At 45.8% G+C, this 19,254-nt stretch overlaps 1 protein-coding gene across 1 annotated transcript in view; it reads right to left on the reverse strand.

Annotated features, from left to right (window-relative positions):
* Positions 1–17,821, reverse strand: part of RAI14 (retinoic acid induced 14) — a 138,227-nt gene extending 120,406 nt beyond the window's left edge. The window contains 1 exon segment of the mRNA XM_021700474.1: positions 17,427–17,821. The gene's annotated coding sequence lies outside the window, so the exon portion shown is untranslated.
* Between the last annotated feature and the right edge of the window lie 1,433 nt (positions 17,822–19,254).

Here is a 19,254-nt window from a genome sequence, read left to right on the forward strand (position 1 = left end):
CCTTAAAGGAAACTCAGGATTTGGGCAAGCTGATGAAGAAAGGGCATCTTGTCTAAGCTTTCCCACAGATGGGGCATGTCTATCTTAGATTTGCAAAGGCCAGATACCGGTCCAATCTCTTTAAACAGTCCTGCAAGCTTCTCTCAGGGGGTTGAGTAGATATGGTGGAAATCATTGTATGGTTCCTTCCAAAGAAAGATCTTCCCCCAATCTCCACACACACTGACCTTTTTACAACCTGGACGTGAGTGAGGGTTCACGAGTCCCATTATCAGTTTTCAGCAAATTTGAAAATATGCATCTCAGGCTGCTTACTTACTTCGGGATGGAGGATTTTCAGGGTAGGATTTTCATTTTGCTTATACACCGTCAGCATACAATCAATAAATGATTCATGAATGAATATGTAGAACAAAGATATGGGTTAGGCGTCGGACTAGCCATTAGACCTCACCTTTAACCTCAGCAAAGCCCTCACTGGTCCCAAATGCACTGGGTTAGCAGCACTGGGATCTGAGTGAAGGCAATATGATTAGATTTCACCACATACACACGAAAATACTAAGTTAAAAAAAAAAAAAAAAAAGAAAAGAAAAGAAAAAACCACCTCATTTGGTCAGTAAAATCTTATCAGGTTGCCCCTTTTTAAACCATCCTACCTGCCTTCTTCTCTGGGCTATACTCCTCATGCAGCCCCTCCCCAGCCACTCGCTGAGCTGAGCCTAAAGAACCACCCATTTTGAATAATGGAATGTGACAGTCAGCAGAGAACAAGGACCATCAGATAGAACCCCTGGGGCAAGTTCTCAGGATAGAGATTTCACCAGCCTGATAAGAGAGCACTAAGGGGCAGGCCAAGGATTCTCCCAAATCAACATGCCTGTTGTGTTCCTTAGCAAGAGATTCTACCACTTCCAGTCAAAGAGCCGCTCAATAAGGAAAAAGTCCATCCTAAATCTGTCCAACCCTTCACCTCGAACCTCGGCAAGCCTCTCCATAGCCAACACTCAAAGTTCACTATGGCTGAACAAGCAAACGGTGAATGAATGAATGAATGAATGAATGGGCACTAAGTGCTAAATTGGAAACACAAAGATTTAAAAGATACTTCATTCCAAAGTAAACAGCCAGTACCAGATGCAGATTTTCAAAGGATTTAGCTCAAAACTGGTAACAGAAAGGGTCAGAGTGTGTGGAGCTTGGGGAGGATCTCCCCCACCACCACGCCCACTCCACCCCCGGTTTTACACAAGGCCTGACAGCAAGATGCCAGGATAAAGTGAGGAGAGAGGGATCTTCTCTGAAAACATTATTTGAACTTTTTCTTATTTGATAAACTGGGCATTCTAAGTTCCAAATTAAGAGTACTGAGCAGGGGTGAAGGGTGGGTGACGTGGACGAGGGGGATCAAGAGGTCAAACTGGGCTCAAACTTCCAGTTATAAAAGAAGTGGTGGGGACGGAAGGTACAGCATGGTGGCTCTAGTTAATAACACCGTCCTGTGTATTTGAAAGTCGCTAAGAAAGGAGATCTTAAAGGGTCTCATCACAAGAAAAAACATCTTGTAACCATGCGTGGTGACACATGCAAACTAGACTTAGAGTGGGGACCATTTTGCAATGTATACAAATATTACACACCACACACCTGAAACTAATATCATGATGTATGTCAGTTATACCTCAATTAAAAAGGGGGGGGTATTTAACAGTTGAAATTGCAGAATTTTTTTTAATTGAAGTCCTAGATTTCATCCAGAGGCAAGGGACAATATTAACTTTAATGAATAAAATTTAGAGTGGGATATTAAAGAAAGCTGCTTTACGATTACATCTTATTTATTCATTTATAAGATTACATCTTATTTATATTTATTCAGCAAACCAGATACATATCAATAAATAAATGAATGCGTAAACAAGCAAATTCTACCGGGCATTAATTATGGGCTGGGTGCTTTTATATAGGCCATCTCTTTTATGAACTAAGGTGCAGGCTTGTTAAAAGATTACCCAGAAGATAAGAAAAGAAAAAGTTTAGGGGGGGGAAAAGGCATAAGCAACAGTTTCATTTTGGCACTGAATCCTTTCTAAAATACTCTAATATCTCACTTTTTCCCCATGAAAATAAATGACCACATTCTTTTTGAACTGTAAATGTCATTCAGATATTGTATCATAATAATCATGTGGTAAAACTCTCTTGAGAGCATTAATCTCCCTCAGTATAGTCACAACTTGCCTTTATCCAGAGGATGACCTTTCTCTTAAGACACAAATACATCACTCTTATTAAAAATAAAACCTGCCATCAACCAGAACCGATCTAGGTGCATCGATCAGTCAGGGCCAGCAGCACTGATGCACAATTGGCCAGGACTCTGGCAACATGACTATCTGGTTCGTCAAATCTCCTACTCACATGCTCCAGTAAGCCTACCCAAGAAAAGTCCCAAAGTTACCTCATACGCCCTAAATCCATCCAATTTAAAAAGCACCAGATTAATCAAGACAAACTACTTCTGGAATACAAAAATCATTCGAGGACAAAGAAACTCCATGGGATTATCCCTCATGCTGAGATTATTTTTAGATCTCTAACATGGCCTTCCTTTTCTACGTTCCTAAATCTTTGATGTTAACGTCAACAGCGCCATCTAAACATACCACTGTGTTCATCTTTCCAGAGAAAAAGCTGCCCTGCACTTAGCTAATAATCAACCCCAAGTGGTAAGGCACATATGCACGTATGTACCTTGGCTTCCTCCTCCCAGTCCACTCCTTGGGCTTCACCCATCTCGAAACCCAAAAGAACCGATCAAGTTTAAAAATACAGGTCCAATCCTCAAACAGGACTGGCAAAAATATAAAACACGGAAAGCAAAAAGTCACTGTGGAAAGCAGTTTAGCAGTTTCTTACAAAGTTAAATATAAACTCACCACACAACCCCGCAATTCCACTCCCACTTGATCTCGCCAAGAGAAATGAAATCCTATGTCCAAAGAGTTGTACACAAATGTTGATAACAGCAGTATTCATACTTGCAAAAAGTGGGAACTCCTGAAATAGCCATCAGCTAGGTAAACAAAATGTGGCCTTCCAACATGATGGAATACTATCCAGTACTAAAAAGGAACGAAACATCAGTACACGTTGCAACACGGATGAAACTCAAAAGCGTTGTGCTAAGTGAAGGTCAGACATAAAAGATCACATGTTGTAAGATTCCATTGGTAGGATGTGTCTAAAAAAGGCAACTTTATAGAGACAAAGGAGATTAGTGATTGTCTAGGTCTGGAAGTGGTAACAGAGACTGCAGATGGACATGAGGGATCTCTTTGGGGGGAGGAAAGTGGTTTTAAACTGGATTGTGGTAATGACTGTACAACTATACATTTCCAAAAAGTATTAAACTGTGGACCAAAATTGGTCAGTTTTATGAAATACACGCACGCCTCAACAAAGCGGTCTTTTAAGACGTCAAATACAAAAAGAGAAAAGGCAGGCCATCTATAAACTTAAATAGTGAAAAATGTCCTTAGAGGAATTGAGAGGGTAGGTTCCACTTACGGTTATACGTAGTGTTTTTACTCTAGAAAGACTTGCTTGTCAAACATTGGCTTACCGCCTGTTTCAAAATGGGGATGACTCGGACTCTCCACATTCTGGAATGTTGCAAATGTCATTGCAGTGATCACAATGGCTCTGTCTGGCCTGATGAATTTCTATACCCATGGTTTGTCAGCTTTTTCTGCCCACGGGTCCGTTCCCGTGCTTTCATAAAAAAAACACCTTTTGTACAAATTAACATGTTTCTCATCTCCGGTCCAACAGAGAGGGATGCCTGCTCACTTGAAGGCAGGGCTCTTCATTTCCTTCGACATAATGGTGTTACCTTGCACGCTGCAGTGGACCTACAATCCTCAGTGCCCAGCCTTCTTCAGATAACTGCGCCCCACTTCCTTTAGAAACACCGACCCTCCAACCAGGCTATATTCTGGCCATAGCTGTTCCCTGAGGGATGGGAATGTGTCTTCAGCAAGGCTAGTGAGAGACTCCCCCTGGGATTTTCAGGAGGAGGGAAGATGAAGGGGAAAGGGGAGGGAGTGAAGGAGGGGAGAGAGAGAGAGAAAGACCTTCCTCCCTGGTGGAAAAACTGGGAAGCGTGAGCCTGGCAGCCACCTCAACCCTGTGCACAGAACTGGCTGGATAAAAGGAACCAAGGAGGCCCCTGATTCCAGGGATCCGTGAGGTCTTACAGGGGCCACCGCCTTCTGGCACAGGATCTGGGGTCCCATGAACAAGACCCTCCCCTTCTAGCCCAAGCTGGGTGTCTGTCACTTGCCATCCAAGACTACTGACAAATCCTTCTCACCTCCTGGATCTTGCTCAGGCTGTCATCCCAGATGCCCTTTTAGGCCTAGAACTTCAACAGCCCCGTGGGGACCTGCACTTCTGTCTGATCAGCTCATTTCGAAGTCAGGAGCTAAATTCTCTTCAGGGACCTACAGAAGCGAAATACACTCTTTGGAGTCTAATTGGGCTGAACACAACAGATGACCTACAATGTCCCCCCGGAACCCCTCTGTAAGGAAGAGCACTTTTCTTCAGGTAGAGGAAGGGCACTTTTATCATTCATTTGGTACTCAGCTGCTCTCTGGTCTGTTCTGCCTCAGGCAGCAGGCCCTGGCCCACCCCCACCCCACGCACTCCCTCCACTCTTCACCTCTACCATTGCAGTCACCCCCAGAAGACCTCTGCAGCCAGCCCAGTGTGGGTCTTCTGGGCTATTTCCATTCTGAGAGCATGCACTGCTCCTTGACTCTCCTTCAGGAACCAGCCAACAAAGAATCACCATGACCTGCGAATGCGTAGCATTAAACTATTTTAAACCCCTCCTGAAATAAAAAGCCACTGTAACAGCGAAGTCCAAGAGGAACCCCACCCTGTCAACCAGGTGGACCTTCCTTACCTCTCTGCTCCCCAGGGGACTCAGCTCCACAGAACTGAGGGGGAACTGGGAGGGAGACAAGGAAGCTGCTCACCAAGCTGAGGCTAAGGATGAAGAAAACCTTCAGGATAGGGAGGAACAAGGGGAGGGGAGCAGACAATGGGGAAGCTGCCCTGGGGTAAGGGGTGCAGGGCTAGGGCTCAGCTGGACCAGGAGCCCTCAAGGCCCCAGGATAATCCTCCAGGCAGTTAATCCTTGAATACTGAAGATAGGACATGCAAACATGCTGTCACTCACCCTAATTTGTTCTAAACAAGACACCTGCAAGCGAAGTCGAACACAGTAGCTTGACCAAGGCGCCCTCCCCCCGGGGCTGTGCCAGCCTGGAGCTGCCACACTAGGGCCTCTGACAGGGCACATGGAAAAGCCTTTCCAATCTTTTCCATCAGCAGACCCAGCCTGCTCCATGTCTGTGCCACAGGGGGCCCCCAAGCACCACCTGCCTAGTGAAGACAAACTCCTATTAACTGAATGCGATACCCTGGACCTTTTATCTTTCAATTTCCAACCACTTTCTGTGTTTAGGGATAAGAAGCAAACAGCATTAGCATGAAAGATGGGACTGCTTCCATTAACAGTATCAAAGATTAAACATGTTCCCCCCATGCCCCTCGCATCCACAAACCCACATACCTTGTACATGATGCTAGGAAGGTTTACAGAGTGAAAATATCATGACTATGCAAGAACTTGCAATTTAAGGAGAAAAATAAGAAACCTATACTGTCTTATTTGCTCATATGCTTTGAATAACAACTATGGGCCAAGTACACAGGGGATGTGGAAACGTGGCTCATACATAATCCCGCCTACGAGAGGGGGGGAAAAAAAAGGTCTATGTAGATCAATGCACTTGCACAAAAGCAGAGATACAGCTTTGTCAACCCAAAACACAAATGTCCATTAATATCACGTGTAATCAGTTTTTGATAAAGCTATTCTATTTCTCTAAAGAAATGTTAAAAGCTAACTGGGTAAAGACACAGGGAAGCTTCAATGTGTTTCCTGAGGGCATTCCCAGTGTCAGGTGGTGCGAGGGTCACAGGATCCACAAAATGACATATTGTTTAGACCAGTGCTCTCCAATACATGTGGCTACTGAGCATCTGAAATGTGACTAGTGCAAACTGGTGTGCACCCATGCAGTGGGGAACACACAACAGATTTCAAAGACTGACTCTGAAAAAAGAATGTCAACTATATCATTAAGAAGTTTTACACTGAATACATGTTGCTAATATTCTGGATACACTAGGTAAAATTAAATATTTCATTACAACTAATTTCATTTGTTTCTTCTGCTATGAGAAAACCGAAGATAACCTCTGTGGCTTGCTCATATTTCTATTAGGCAGTGAAGACTTAGGTTTTCCCTTCAAAGACTGTGAGGACAGCATGCATTTAGCAATAACAGCACGTTGGTGTTACTACAAACAAGGCAGGCAGAAAATGAGTATGTTACCATGTCACACTTAATATCATAAAACCCTACAACTCAGATCTAGTAAATAATCCAAGTTCATAATAAAGTTGTGATTTAAAAAGAGTCACTCTGCCACATGCAGAAGGAGGAAAGATGAGCCAACAATTTCATGTCACTCAAGACTAACGGACTTCTGGCAAACTCGACTAGTACCCTGCTCCATATGGTTCAGAAAAGAGGTCTAGGTTTTTCTCTAGTGACAGATGGACGACTTTCCAGAGCATTCACCAAGGGGATTTAGCTCACTCATCACTTCATTCTGAGGGCCACCGTCTTCACTGGAACCACAATTTTATTGCTCTGTGCCTGGATTAGGACTGACACCAGACAAGTTGTCTGGAGAGACTGAGGAACTTGTTAATGCAATTGGGAATAAGACTGGCCACTACAAAAGGAGACATATCTTCACCTTGTCCACATTACCTGGTGATGTAATAATAGAAGAACTAGATGAAGGAGTGAGGATACAGGGAAACATCATAAATGAAACAGAAGGCAGATGTGTTGCCGTGATGGACCAGGCAAATCCCTCTTTCTTGCTATGGGTTACAAGGGCAGTTATAATCACACTGGCCAGTCTCTCAGCACTTCTTTAAAGGCAGGCTGATAAGGAACGTGGTAACATTAGCGAGCATAGCAACAGCCACAAGAACTCCCATTTACTTAATGAGGACTTTACAAAATTTTCTTTTACTTCGCAATTTTTTTTTTTTTTTTTTACCATTTCATTATAAATGGGTCTTTTCTCATTTAATGCTTCTACCGCTTCGGAATTAGATGCTGTGGTCATTACTGCCAGTTTCCAGATCAGGAAACTGCAGCCCAGAAAGTTTATTTGGCTTAAGTGGGCACAATTTATAAATGGAGGTTGGATTTCAATTCCGCTTCCGAGCCCAAAACGGGACACTGGGCTGCATATTAAATGCAATACTTGTAATAATAACAAATAAAAAAAAAAAAAAGTCTGGCCAACAGACAACCTTTCTACTATTTAAAAAAATGTAGTTGCCTTTAAAGATGGGACAGTTCTCCCATCTGCTGCTGGCACACATAAAGCTCCTTCTAAGAAGTCTGAATGGACCGCCTTGAAAAAGGCATTCTCCCGCTGTTCGCCCTCACTCACACACCCCTGCCTCATTCCAGGGGAGGGTAGCATTTTTACTTCTTTGTCCTTTTCACTTGCAGAGCCTTTGCGTGCCAAGTACCTTTAAGGAACTCACCAGTCAAAAAAAAAATCCTTTTCCATACAGCTTTGCTAAAGTTACCAAGTCAGTAACAGGCAAAATGTAAAAATGATTACAGACCAGCGAAGTAGTTATTATTATACTCTGCTGAGCTGGTGAACTACAGATTTGGGTGGAGGTTTCCCTGTTTTGGCAATGATCTGGAAAAGCAGAGCTTCTAGATACGTAGATGCTTCCCTAGGATTAGGTCATTTCTGCTCCTTAAGAAATTATTCTAGTATCCTGTAGAACAGCTCTTGCCAAGCTATAAAAAATGAAATACTGCACCAATATTATAATAAAAGTGGAATCCTAAAACCCATCAGCCAGACAGACAGGAAGGAGGCAGGCAGCGCAGGTGCTATTTGTCCTGAGAGCCACAAGCCAGGAGCACGCAGGCGGCCAGCAGGCTGCCACCTAAGCCTGAAGCAGATATGGCCAGGAGAGGCTGAGCCGCTCACTCTCTTTCCCTGTGCCACCTTGGATATAAACACCCACTTGCCATGTAATGAGAATCAAATGCGCTTTGTTCCAAGGGGTATGCACTTAAAATAATCAGGGGTTGTTTAAAGAAGAGGAAGAAAGCAAGCTTGTCGCCAAACAAGACACAAACAGTAACACAGCCGTCAACAGATTGGCCAGGAGTCAGGCGGGGGATAGGAGTCATTTTAAGGAGATCTCTCTTTCTGGCTTCCGGAGGCTCTGGAGGAAAAGGACAGAAAAGGTAAACAAACGGCACACCAAACATGGGATAAAGTGGCACAGCACAGAAAGAATCTAATTAGGGAGGATGTAGTCAAGATTGCTGAATGGAGCTATATATGATGTTAGTCGCAGAAATGAGTTTTTCCTTTAAAAGGTCTCCTAGGGGGGCGCCTGGGTGGCTCAGATGGTTAAGCGTCTGCCTTCGGCTCAGGTCATGATCCCAGGGTCCTGGGATCGAGTCCCGCATCGGGCTCTCTGCTCCTTGGGAGCCTGCTTCTGCCTCTGCCTCTCTCTCTCTCTCTCATGAATAAATAAATAAAAATCTTTAAAAAAAAAAAAAAAGGTCTCCTAGGAAATCCTGAATGGTATACAGAGATTGGTTATAGTTTCTCTGCCTATATTTTAAATACTTTCTTTCCAAATTTAAAAAAAGCTCACAGGAAAGAAATGTGAAACTTTTTAATCAGGAGAGAGAAAGGATATAGCCTCTCGCCCCTGCCCAGAATCTAAGTTTACAAAAACATATATCCAAGAAGGTCCTGAGAGCATTCGAAGCAACTTGCTCCCATGATGAATGGGGACTGGGTAGGCCTGAAAGAAGATTCGATTGGAGAGAATGGGAGGCTACTCGCCACCACCCAGCCCTGTGTGAGGACCTCAGGGCCCCAGCATGTGTATGCAGCGGGGCCCCAGCTTGTATTTTAAATTTGGCTGCCTTTTTAGGAGAAAAAAAAAAGGGGGGGGGGGGGGGGCAAGCCATTGTCCATGAGCCTTTGGCTCACAAGTTCCCACATCCTCTGGGTGGCTGGGAAGAGACCTCTCTAAGCAGTCAAATGACTACAGGTCATGATCATCCATGGCAAGTTAGTGCTCTTTCATTTTTGAAAACTGATCAATCACCAACATGTCAACTTTCATAGGAGATGGTCAAATTACATGAGCAGTCTCATCCAATTAAGAGACTCAGCTCAGACAGACATTAACTCACTGACAAAGCTCGACAAATATTTGTTCATGTGATTCTTGCTCAGCAATATGCTAAGGGACAGGGTTCTGGTCCCTTCTGACCTTCATGTCCCTGCTCAATGCCATCTGCCTGATCTGGGATTCCCCACTGGTCTCTAACCCAGCTTGTCCAAGTCTATACCAGTCTTCTTTGTGGACATCAAGTGGAATTAGCTACATATAGGACTTCCAAGGTCACGGTCTACATTGGAGAAAGACAGAAAAGGACCTTTAGAAGCCCTGTGCTATGAGCAGCCAGAATGTAGGTTTATCTAGCTCTGCCTCCTACTGGGTTACTTTCTAAGGGGTCATTTCACTTCCCTAGGCCTCAATCCAGCTGTAAAAGGAGTTCCCCCACCACTGAGAGTCTGCCTTATACTGTAGTGGGATGCGAATGTGTTAACCTGGTTAAAACTGTAAGCTCCATGAAGGCAAGGATCACCATTCACTTTTGGATCTTCTAATGCTCTTTCCATCAACAGGGATTGCTCACAGGAAATGTGATGACGAGTAAGACCGGCCTGGACCTCCGGAAGCAGACGACCCAGGAGCACAGTGCAGTGCAGAGGAGGCGCTCGATTCAGTTAAACGGACTTGGAGTGCTTGCATCACTTGCCCTGTTACAGGCAGGTACATATCCCTTCGGGCCCAATTTTTGACTGAAGAGATTGAGGAGGTCACCTTAGGTGAACAGTGACAGAAGGAGCTCCCTGTGCATGGCTAATAATGGCAGTATCTCCTTCCAGCGTCTGCTACCTCCCACAGGAGAATTTTCTCTGGAAGAGCAGGCTTCCAGCTGAGGGTCAGCTCCCCAACTAGGAAACGTGGCCCTGTCTTCCTCAGGTTTCCCAGAGGCAGCCCCATGAAGCTGGGAGGCCAAGGTGAGCAGAACAGAGCGTGTTGGGAATATTTCCTCTACTGGACGGACTAAAGATTTATTCCGTGAGCTTAAGAGTATTGTTACGTGGGGCCCAGGGACATCTCCATTCCCCCCCTACAACAGCCAAGGAAAGCAGAAGACAGTGGAGGCCCAACCCTAGACCAAGAAATAGCTTGTCCCTGGGGGTGAGAAACTCAAGACCCATCCTTAGAATTCATCAGGTCTCTGTGAAATAGTCATACTACCCGTCCACTCATGACTTCTCAACAGCATTCTATTGCCTCCAGTAGAAACAGTTCCTAAAAATGGTTCATTGGTATGTCAACTGGTTGGCACAGCAACCAGTGACTGGTTTTCCAACTGAGGGTAAAATTCTTTTCACCCATGCAGGACAGGTTATCAGATCTGGGGATAGTGGCACATGATAGAAAACAGACCCCTTGTAATTGTACTGCTGATCCTTACGAGGTGGCTATTAAAGGTAAACAGCATAAATCCGATACAATTTTCTAGGTCCTTTCAATAAATCTTGGGCTTTTAACCTGGGGAGTCCGAAGAGGTTCATAAATGGGCTTAACACAGGGAGTTCTATGCTCTTGAAACTGACAAAGATTATGAATGTATAGCATCCCTGTATATGAGCAAATTTCTCCCCAGGAAAAACGGTCCAAAACCTGTATCAGATTTCCAAGTGTCCACCTTTGATTCAAAAACATTTAGAAATCACTGCTAAACGGCCTTCCCTGGTTTGCAAAATGGACTCCTCTTGGAGGAAAACACTTTAGTCTGTGCTGCCCTAGAGCGAAAGGAAGCTGCTCAGCCTTGTATTCCTCACCAGTGAGCTCTGCCAGAGTTTCTTTTCCTGGCTGAGTTTCTACTGCTGCAGCCAGCAAAAAGAACTGGACAGATGTAGTGAACAGAGTCTAGTAGATTGTTGCTGTGGCTGGTTTTTTGTCATTTGGCACTTTACAAAAAATAAAACATTCTGGATTAAACTGAATTCATCTAGAAACCATAAAAGAAAAAAGCAAAGAGAAGCCTGATTTTGCTCCTTGCCAATCACAAAACCTAATAGGGATAAGAAAAGTTGAGTCGCAGTATAAAAAAGTAAATGTTTGTGAGGGAAAGTGATACAGTAGAGGATGAACTGCTTATGTTAGGTTACTTGGTAATGAACTTTGGTGTTCACTAAATGACAATTTAAGGAAAAAAAGAAAAAGTATGTTTTCTCCCACTGTACAAGTAAACTTCTTGGGCTACAAGCAACTTTTCTCACCATCAGATTCTGACCATTAGAAGGAGAGATGAGCAAATCATGAGGAACTCCGAAGGTTTCCCCTTCTCCAGGGGTGACCAATGGTCATGGTATTTATATAGCAAGACACTGCATACCCAATGAACAGCATTTACTACAGAAGAAACTGAACTAGATAGCAGGTCCGGTTAGACCAGGTGACCCAGCACACATAACCTGCTGGAGAAGCAGTCAAAACACAATGTGCAGACTTATCCAAAGGGTGGACATGTTTCTCAAATACAGGGGAAAGAACCAAGGCTTAGAGATGTGAAATGTCTTTACGTGGGGAAAGAGGAGACCTGCATCTTCTGAACTTCAACCTGCATTTTGCTGCTAGCTACCTCCACTCCTCTGCCTTTGGATCATTAAATTCTAAACTAGGACAGCTAAATATCTGAAGACCTCCATGGGAGGCTTTATGACCCGTGTGTGTAATTCAATAAACATTAATCACCTCCTGTGGGACAGATACTCTACTGGACACATGGAACACAAAATTGAAGAATGAGGCAGACTTCCTTCATTCAAATAGAAGAATTTGTTTTGAAACACATAGTTAAGTCTGTAAAGTTACTTATTAAAATACTGACTAAAGGAGCGCCTGGGTGGCTCAGTCGGTTAAGCGTCTGCCTTCGGCTCAGGTCATGATCCCAGGGTCCTGGGATCGAGCCCTGCAACGGGCTCCCTGCTTAGCGGGAAGCCTGCTTCTCCCTCTCCCACTCCCCCTGCTTGTGTTCCCTCTCTTGCTGTGTCTCTATCAAATGAATAAAATCTTAAAAATAAAATAAAATACCGACTAAAGGGTGGACTCGGTTTCCGCTCAGATTCTGATCTCAAGGGCTTGAGATCCAGCCCCACCCGGGCCCTGCCTTTGGTGTGGAGCCTGCTTGGGTTTCTCTCTCCCTCTGCCCCTGTGCACTCACAAGGGGATGCTCTCTCTCATATAAATCTTAAAAAAAAAAAAAAAAATACTAAATTTACTCATACCCATCAACGAGTCTGATGTCGAAGACTAGTTTTTTGTTCACTGTAGATGGCTGGAGTTGAGAAATTGACTGTTGATTAACAATCCTTCTCTTTCATTAAACCACCTGCACTTTTCAGCTCAAGGGTAGGGATAAACCAAAAAGAAGAAATTTCTAAATCACGTAGCATCTTGATAATAAATAATTGTATGCTTACAGTTTTCAGCTTGAAGTTTAACCCTCTGGGTCCATAATAAGCTGATTTCTTTCAATATAATTTTATTACAAAGGATGCAATGGTTGTACTTTTATACACTAGTGATTTTTTTTTTTAAGGATACCATCAGTATCATATACCCATACAGTTACTAGGGAAAAGAAACCTAGACTCCTTTTCCCTAACACCCACTTAAAATATACTCAAGAGGCCTTTGATATATTTAGGTTTGTTTTGTCAACTCCTATATTCATCATGCAAAGTAGAGAAAATTCAGTTGGCTTCTAGCAAAATAACACATGACACTAGAACAGCGAATGTTTTTAGTAAGATTAGTTAAGGATTTTATGATGTGACCATTTTTAAAGTATTTCTAGGGACCCTACTATATACTGGTTGCTTCTGGATCTTCAGATTAAGGTCATCTTCCCACCCCCCCCCCCCAAAAAAAGCCTCACCATGATGAGCATACCCTCTGCAAACAATTCAGAGAAATACACTTTCTAATCTTTGAAATTCAGTGTGGTTGGCGTTACTTGAGACCACTGCAGGGCTGTCTGTGCAGATGCTGTGTGGAATGGAGACACAGTCTTCCACATTTAAAATGCTGGAAAGCTAAGTTATCGAGAAAAGGAAAGACGGGTGTGCTTCTAGGCATCGTGCTATATATGGTATCTTCTGAATTCAGGTTGAGGCAAGTGTTGGCAGAAAAAAATAGACAAGCACTTTGCAGGATAAAGAGTGATTTCTTTATAAGATGTTATGTTTCTTATCCTGATGGAACCTGTAAATACGACCTCTTGGGGGACTCAGTTACAGCTGTGGAACCACCAGCCCCATCGAGGATATCCAAAATGTACTAAAAGAAATTCTAAGTAGAAAGACACACAAAGAGCATTATATTCGTTCATTCATACATTTGAGTACCTCCTGTTTGTCAATATTGTTCTAGGCACTAGGAATACAGCAGCGAACAAGAGACAAAATTCCTGTCTTCGCTGAGCTTCTATTCTACTAAGGAGACTAATATCAAAATATATGCCGAGTTAGATGGTGTTAAGTGCCATGGAGGAAAAAAACAGAAGAGGGGCAGGGCGTGCTGGAAGGGGTAGCTAACGGGACAGACACCTGAGTAAAGCCTGGGGGGGGGGGACACTGAGGGACAGAGCCACAGAGATGATCTAGGGGAAGAGTGGTCCAGACAGTAGGACAGCAAATCCCAGGGCTGAGGCAGGAATGTGCCTGGCAACTTGAAGGAATAACGAGGAAGCGGAAGTGTTTAAATGCCTTAAATTGCTTCCAGATTAAGGGGTTACAATTCCGGGCAAAATGTCAACACATTTTCATAAACTCTTTGAGTAAGAATTTACAAAGGCATGTTCCTGCTGTAACTACTTAATCTCACCAAGCTTGAGGAAATGAGGAAGAGAAGGTTGAGTGGGTGAGCCGAGGTTACGCTGTTAGTGACGCCAGAGAAAAAAACTTTGGAACAAGTATCCCAAACTCAGCACCACAGTTTGCCTCATGCTTCACCTTTATCGTTAAAGGGCACTTTTCTTATGAAAATATAAATTGTAAAAACAAAATAATCCAACAATCTTAGAGCTAAAAAAAAAAAAAAAAGGATCAAATTCACTTTTTTCATGCAACAGGTAAGCAAGAGAGACCCTATGTACACCCTAAATTTTTGTTGAGGAATGAAACAATAAATGCAGCATGACCTAGACCCCATCTCCCAGCAATGAATGGGACCGCTGTATAACAAACAGGTCTCCGATGCTTGTAATAAGCATTGTTATCCTAAAAAAATAAAAATTAAATAAATTAATGTTTAAAAAAGGGAACACAGATCAACGGTCTCAACTGCCCTTAGCAGAAAAAGTGTAACAGTGAAAAACTGGAAACATTCTAATTTTCTCTTGGCAAAGGAATTAGTATACTATGATTTATTCATACACTGGCATTCTCTGTAGCCGCTAAAGTAAATAAGAGCTACATGTGCCTCAAACATAGTGACAAATTTAAAAATGCAAGCAGTATATATATAGAATTATGCCTTTTATGTAGAATACTAAATACACAAGCTCACCGATAGTGCTTATGGATAGATAACATACCGAAGTACCGAAAGACGTTCGGAAACTACACTAACATCCCTTTAGTGGTCACCTGGGGATGGAGGAAGAGGAGGGATGGATAAAACACTTCAGTTGCAGTTTACTTTTATTGGGGGACATATGAAGTAACTATGGAGATATTAGCAACTTTTTTTAAATTAGCAACCTTTAAACACAAGTAGTATCTATTATGTATATGTGAAATATTTCATACTTATTTTTATTCTGAAAGGAAAAAGGAAGAGAGACAAATTTCCTCCATCACATTCCATTAACTGCAAGCCAAGTTTCCTTGACCTCCACATCTCAGTTTCTTCACCTTTAAAATGTGGGTAATGCTAGGCACACCTGCCTCAAAGAGGCTTTGGGAAGTGGCGGCCTGGAGACGGCACTTCAATGTCAGGGACACTCCTATCATTCCCCACTGAGTCTCCATGGCCCAGCATCCATTCATTCTATTCAATTTCACAAACAGTAATATGATTTTCCACAATAGGGTTACAACCACCACCACCATTCCCCCCCCCCAAAAAAAGCCATAAAACAAGTCTAAGGCATGTAAATGCTACAATAAATTAATGAAGCCTTTCCAACCAGGGCCTGGCAGAATGGCTCCCTCAAAGAAGAGTGGTAAGAAGGACCATTCTGCCATCAGCGAGGTGGTGACCAAAAAATACAGCATCAACATTCACGAGTGCATCCACGGAGTGGGTTTCAAGAGGTGTGCCCCTTAGGCACTCAAAGAGATCTGGAAATTTGCCATGGAGGACATGGGAACTCCAGATATGCACATTGACACCAGGCTCCACAAAGCTGTCTAGGCCAATGGAAGAAGGAATGTTCCATTCCGCATCCATGTGTGGTTGTCCAGAAAAACGATACCATCAAATAAAGGTATAAAATCGCAATAAAAAAAATTAATGAAGCATCTCAATGAATGGAGATGGAAAAACCCAGATACCCCAGCACAGGACCACCTCTCCCAATCCATGTTATGCAAGCACTAGGTTAAAAATCATAAGAACTGGATAAACTTCCTCACATTAAAGTCTACGCTCTTACAAAAGCCCAAGGGGAAAAAATGACACCGCTTAGGCATCATTAAGAAAAGATGATCAGATTACACCCATCAGTAATAAAACTCCCAGCCACACCTGTGAACAGGTGGGGGCCAGAGCAATCAAAATCCAGCCTCCCTGCGAGACACCAGCTCTTCTCCAACTTCGTTCAAACCACAAGGTGAGGCTCTCCTCTCTAAGATGAGCTTCTGCTGCGTCCGACTGATGGACAAACCAGCTCCTCCCCCTGTCAGGCCCTTACAGTTTTGAGATCACATTCTCCAGGGAACTGGTAACGTTTCCCCACCCCAGCCAGCTTGGTATTCTCCTCTCCCAGAAGGAAAACGGAGACCAGTCCCAATCACCTGTGCGCCTGAGGCCACGGGAAGCTGCTGGGCGTGGTGCGCAGCCTTGAGCCCCAGATATGCCCTGACCGCTGGAAATAAAGTTGCGCTGACCTGGATTCCTTGGAGCAGCGCAAGCCTGGACCTATAGCCCAGGCCCCAGCCGCTGGAAGGTCACTTGTAACTCCTCCATTTCACACTGGTCTCCATCTGCCCAGTCTGCTGCCTCCCTGGGCTCTGAGCGCCCCCTCCACAAAAGGGGAGTGTGAGGTCCAAACGCAAAGGAGAGCGTGTACCGGGGGCAGCAGATGAACCCTAAAAACTGCAGAAACTAAAGCACGGCCACAAACCTGCCCAAGCAGGCAGCGAAGAGAAGGTGGGTTGGAGAGGGTACCCACCCACCTGGGCAGAGTTGGGGTAGATGGCGGGCGGGCGCCCCTCTCCCGAAGTCCCAGCTGCCCCGAGTCTGCCCGAACTCCAGCATCCCGCCTCCCCGCCCTCCTCGAAGCTGCGGCGGGGAAAAGGACACGTAGAGTGAGGAGCACTAGCAGGCCTGCACCCCTGGGCCCGCCGAAGGCCTCCCTAGAGTCAGAAAAGGAACAATAGCAGACCCTCGTCGCCGGAGCCATTCGGAGTCTCCCGCTTGCGCCTCCCTCCGCGGCTCCTCCAAGTTGTGCGCGCAGGCGGCTCGAGCCCAGAATCTAGGAGCCGGGTGGGGCGGCGCGGGGAGGGCCGGGCAGGTAGGACAGGGTGCTGACTCCGCGCCCCCCAGGACGCCCCGCCGGGCTGGCCATTCATTCCCGCCCGCGCTCGCTCCGCCGCCCCTGCCCTGCGCCCTGCCGCTGCCGGCCTGCGAGTGCCGGGGGGCCGGCAGGAGACAAGCCCGCTCCCAACTTGGCCCGGTCTTCCCTCTTACTCGGATCCCCACATCCTCCTCTCCCTCCGCAGACAGTTGGCGGCCGGCGGCAGACAAGGGAGTGGTGGCGGGACCCTCGCTGCCACCCCGCTAAGCCGCTCCGCCCGGCGCGCCGTCCCTCGCCCGAGCCCCAGACACAAAGGCGGGGCGGCGAGCCGGGACCCCGCTCCGGGGAGCCTCCCAACTCTCGGCGCCGCGTACTTACCCCATCGAGGCGGAGGCTCCCGGGCCCCGCCGGCTGCGCCACTCCGCCCGCCGCTTCCCCAGGAAAACGCGGCCGCCGGGCTCGCTTCCTGCTCGGCTTCCTGCGCCTCGGTCCCTCCTCCTCCCCCCGCTGCGGGGGTCAGTGGGCGCCGCGGCTCCGGGGCTGGGCCGGCGGGGCGGGGGCAGCGGCAGCACCACCACGTGGCCGCCCGGCGCCGGCCCCCGCCGACCTGGATCCCGCGGGAGCGGGAAGGGAGGTGCTCGCTTCTCCCCTCCCCTTCCACCCCGCGCGGCCCCAAATTCCGCGAGTCAGGTGACCCGGCCCCGCGTCCGGGCCGGGACCTGCGGGAGGTGCTCGCGGCCCCGCCGCCGCCGCCGCCGCCACCACCGCCGCCACCACCGCCGCCCCTGGGCCCGCACGCCTCGGGCGTTCGTGGCTGGCTCTTAGTTTCCAGGGCTCGTGGACCCTTCCCCGCGGCTGTGTTTCATCATCACCATCATCACCTGAAGTTAGTGGGAAACCGGTGCTCTAACCCCAGGGTTTAGAGCCGGTGAGATCCCGAATAGTATTCATTTCTGGTCAACTTCCAAAGTCGTTTGTGGTCGTGGGGGTGTTTTAAAAGTCACTGATTCGAGCGACTTCTTAACCACAGTTATATTTTCCCCGAATTATTGAACAGAAAGTAAACCAGAATCCGCTCATTCTCTGGACGGACTGAACCAATTGGTTCGAGTGACTGCTAACACTCATCAGGTGGCAAGAGAAAACTAGCGGCGTGAAGCGTGGCTGGGCTCAGTAGTTAGGAGAAATCTACCGCCCGAACCGAGAAGCGCGGATGGGGGACGGCCCCCAAAGTCGCGTCTGGGATGCAAGGAGGGACGGCCATTACCCGCCGCCCAGGACCCTCGGGGCTTCTCACTCTTCTCCAGCCCGCTGAAACCGGCGTTTGAATCTTAATGGACCCCTCCTGTAATTCCAAGGATTTCAAACTCTCCACCTACTCATTTAATCTGGGATTGCTTTTCTATTCATTCTAGTCAGGCTAACCAGCTCTGGCTTAGAAAGTCTTTATTCACCAAAGAAAGTCCCTCCCTTCTCCGGGTTAGCTCTGCATCCTCACGCAGGGCAGGAAGCTTTCTAGAATAAATGACATGAGTCCTTTTTGGTGGGATCCACTGTAAGTCATTTGAACTTAAAAAAAAAAAAATCAATTCCAACGGAAGTGAAATTCACCCTAACAATTGAATGTATAAGGTCTTGGCTGCATCTTGATGGTCTACACGTTAGAAATTTTCTTTCCCCCCCCCCCCCCCCCCCCAAGGAAAGAGCCTGTCTTAGCTTTAACAGGTAACTTATCAAACAGGGAGCAAAAGCTCTGTTACTATGAACTGTGAGGTAACTGCGCTATGGTCTTCCTAAATCATACGTCAGAGATTCTTTTGAAAAGTGATGAACAGCCCGTTTCAAGCAAGCCATACACTCCTCTTCCTGTCCTTTATCCCTCTCGAATAAAATGACACTCTAAAAGAAATGTGAGCTGGCAAACGTCTTGTTTGTTTGATGCTGGCCATTTCTACAACACAGTTTTTCATCATGGTTCATATTAATGATGTAACGTTGAGGGCGAACAAATTTGGCCACTTGTGTGATTTCTGTTCGGCTTTTAGCAGCTCAGTCCCCAAGCAGGGGCAGCTGAAAAGGTGGGATTGGGAGCATGGTACAGGGTACACCATGCCACCTTTGAAAGTGAACATGTGTGTATTCTGTAGGAACAGTTGACAAGTTGAAGGAGTTTAATATCAAGCAACATTAAACAATAATTCTTTTT

This window comes from Neomonachus schauinslandi, chromosome 7, assembly GCF_002201575.2.
Source record: "Neomonachus schauinslandi chromosome 7, ASM220157v2, whole genome shotgun sequence".
Taxonomy (NCBI): Eukaryota; Metazoa; Chordata; class Mammalia; order Carnivora; family Phocidae; genus Neomonachus; species Neomonachus schauinslandi.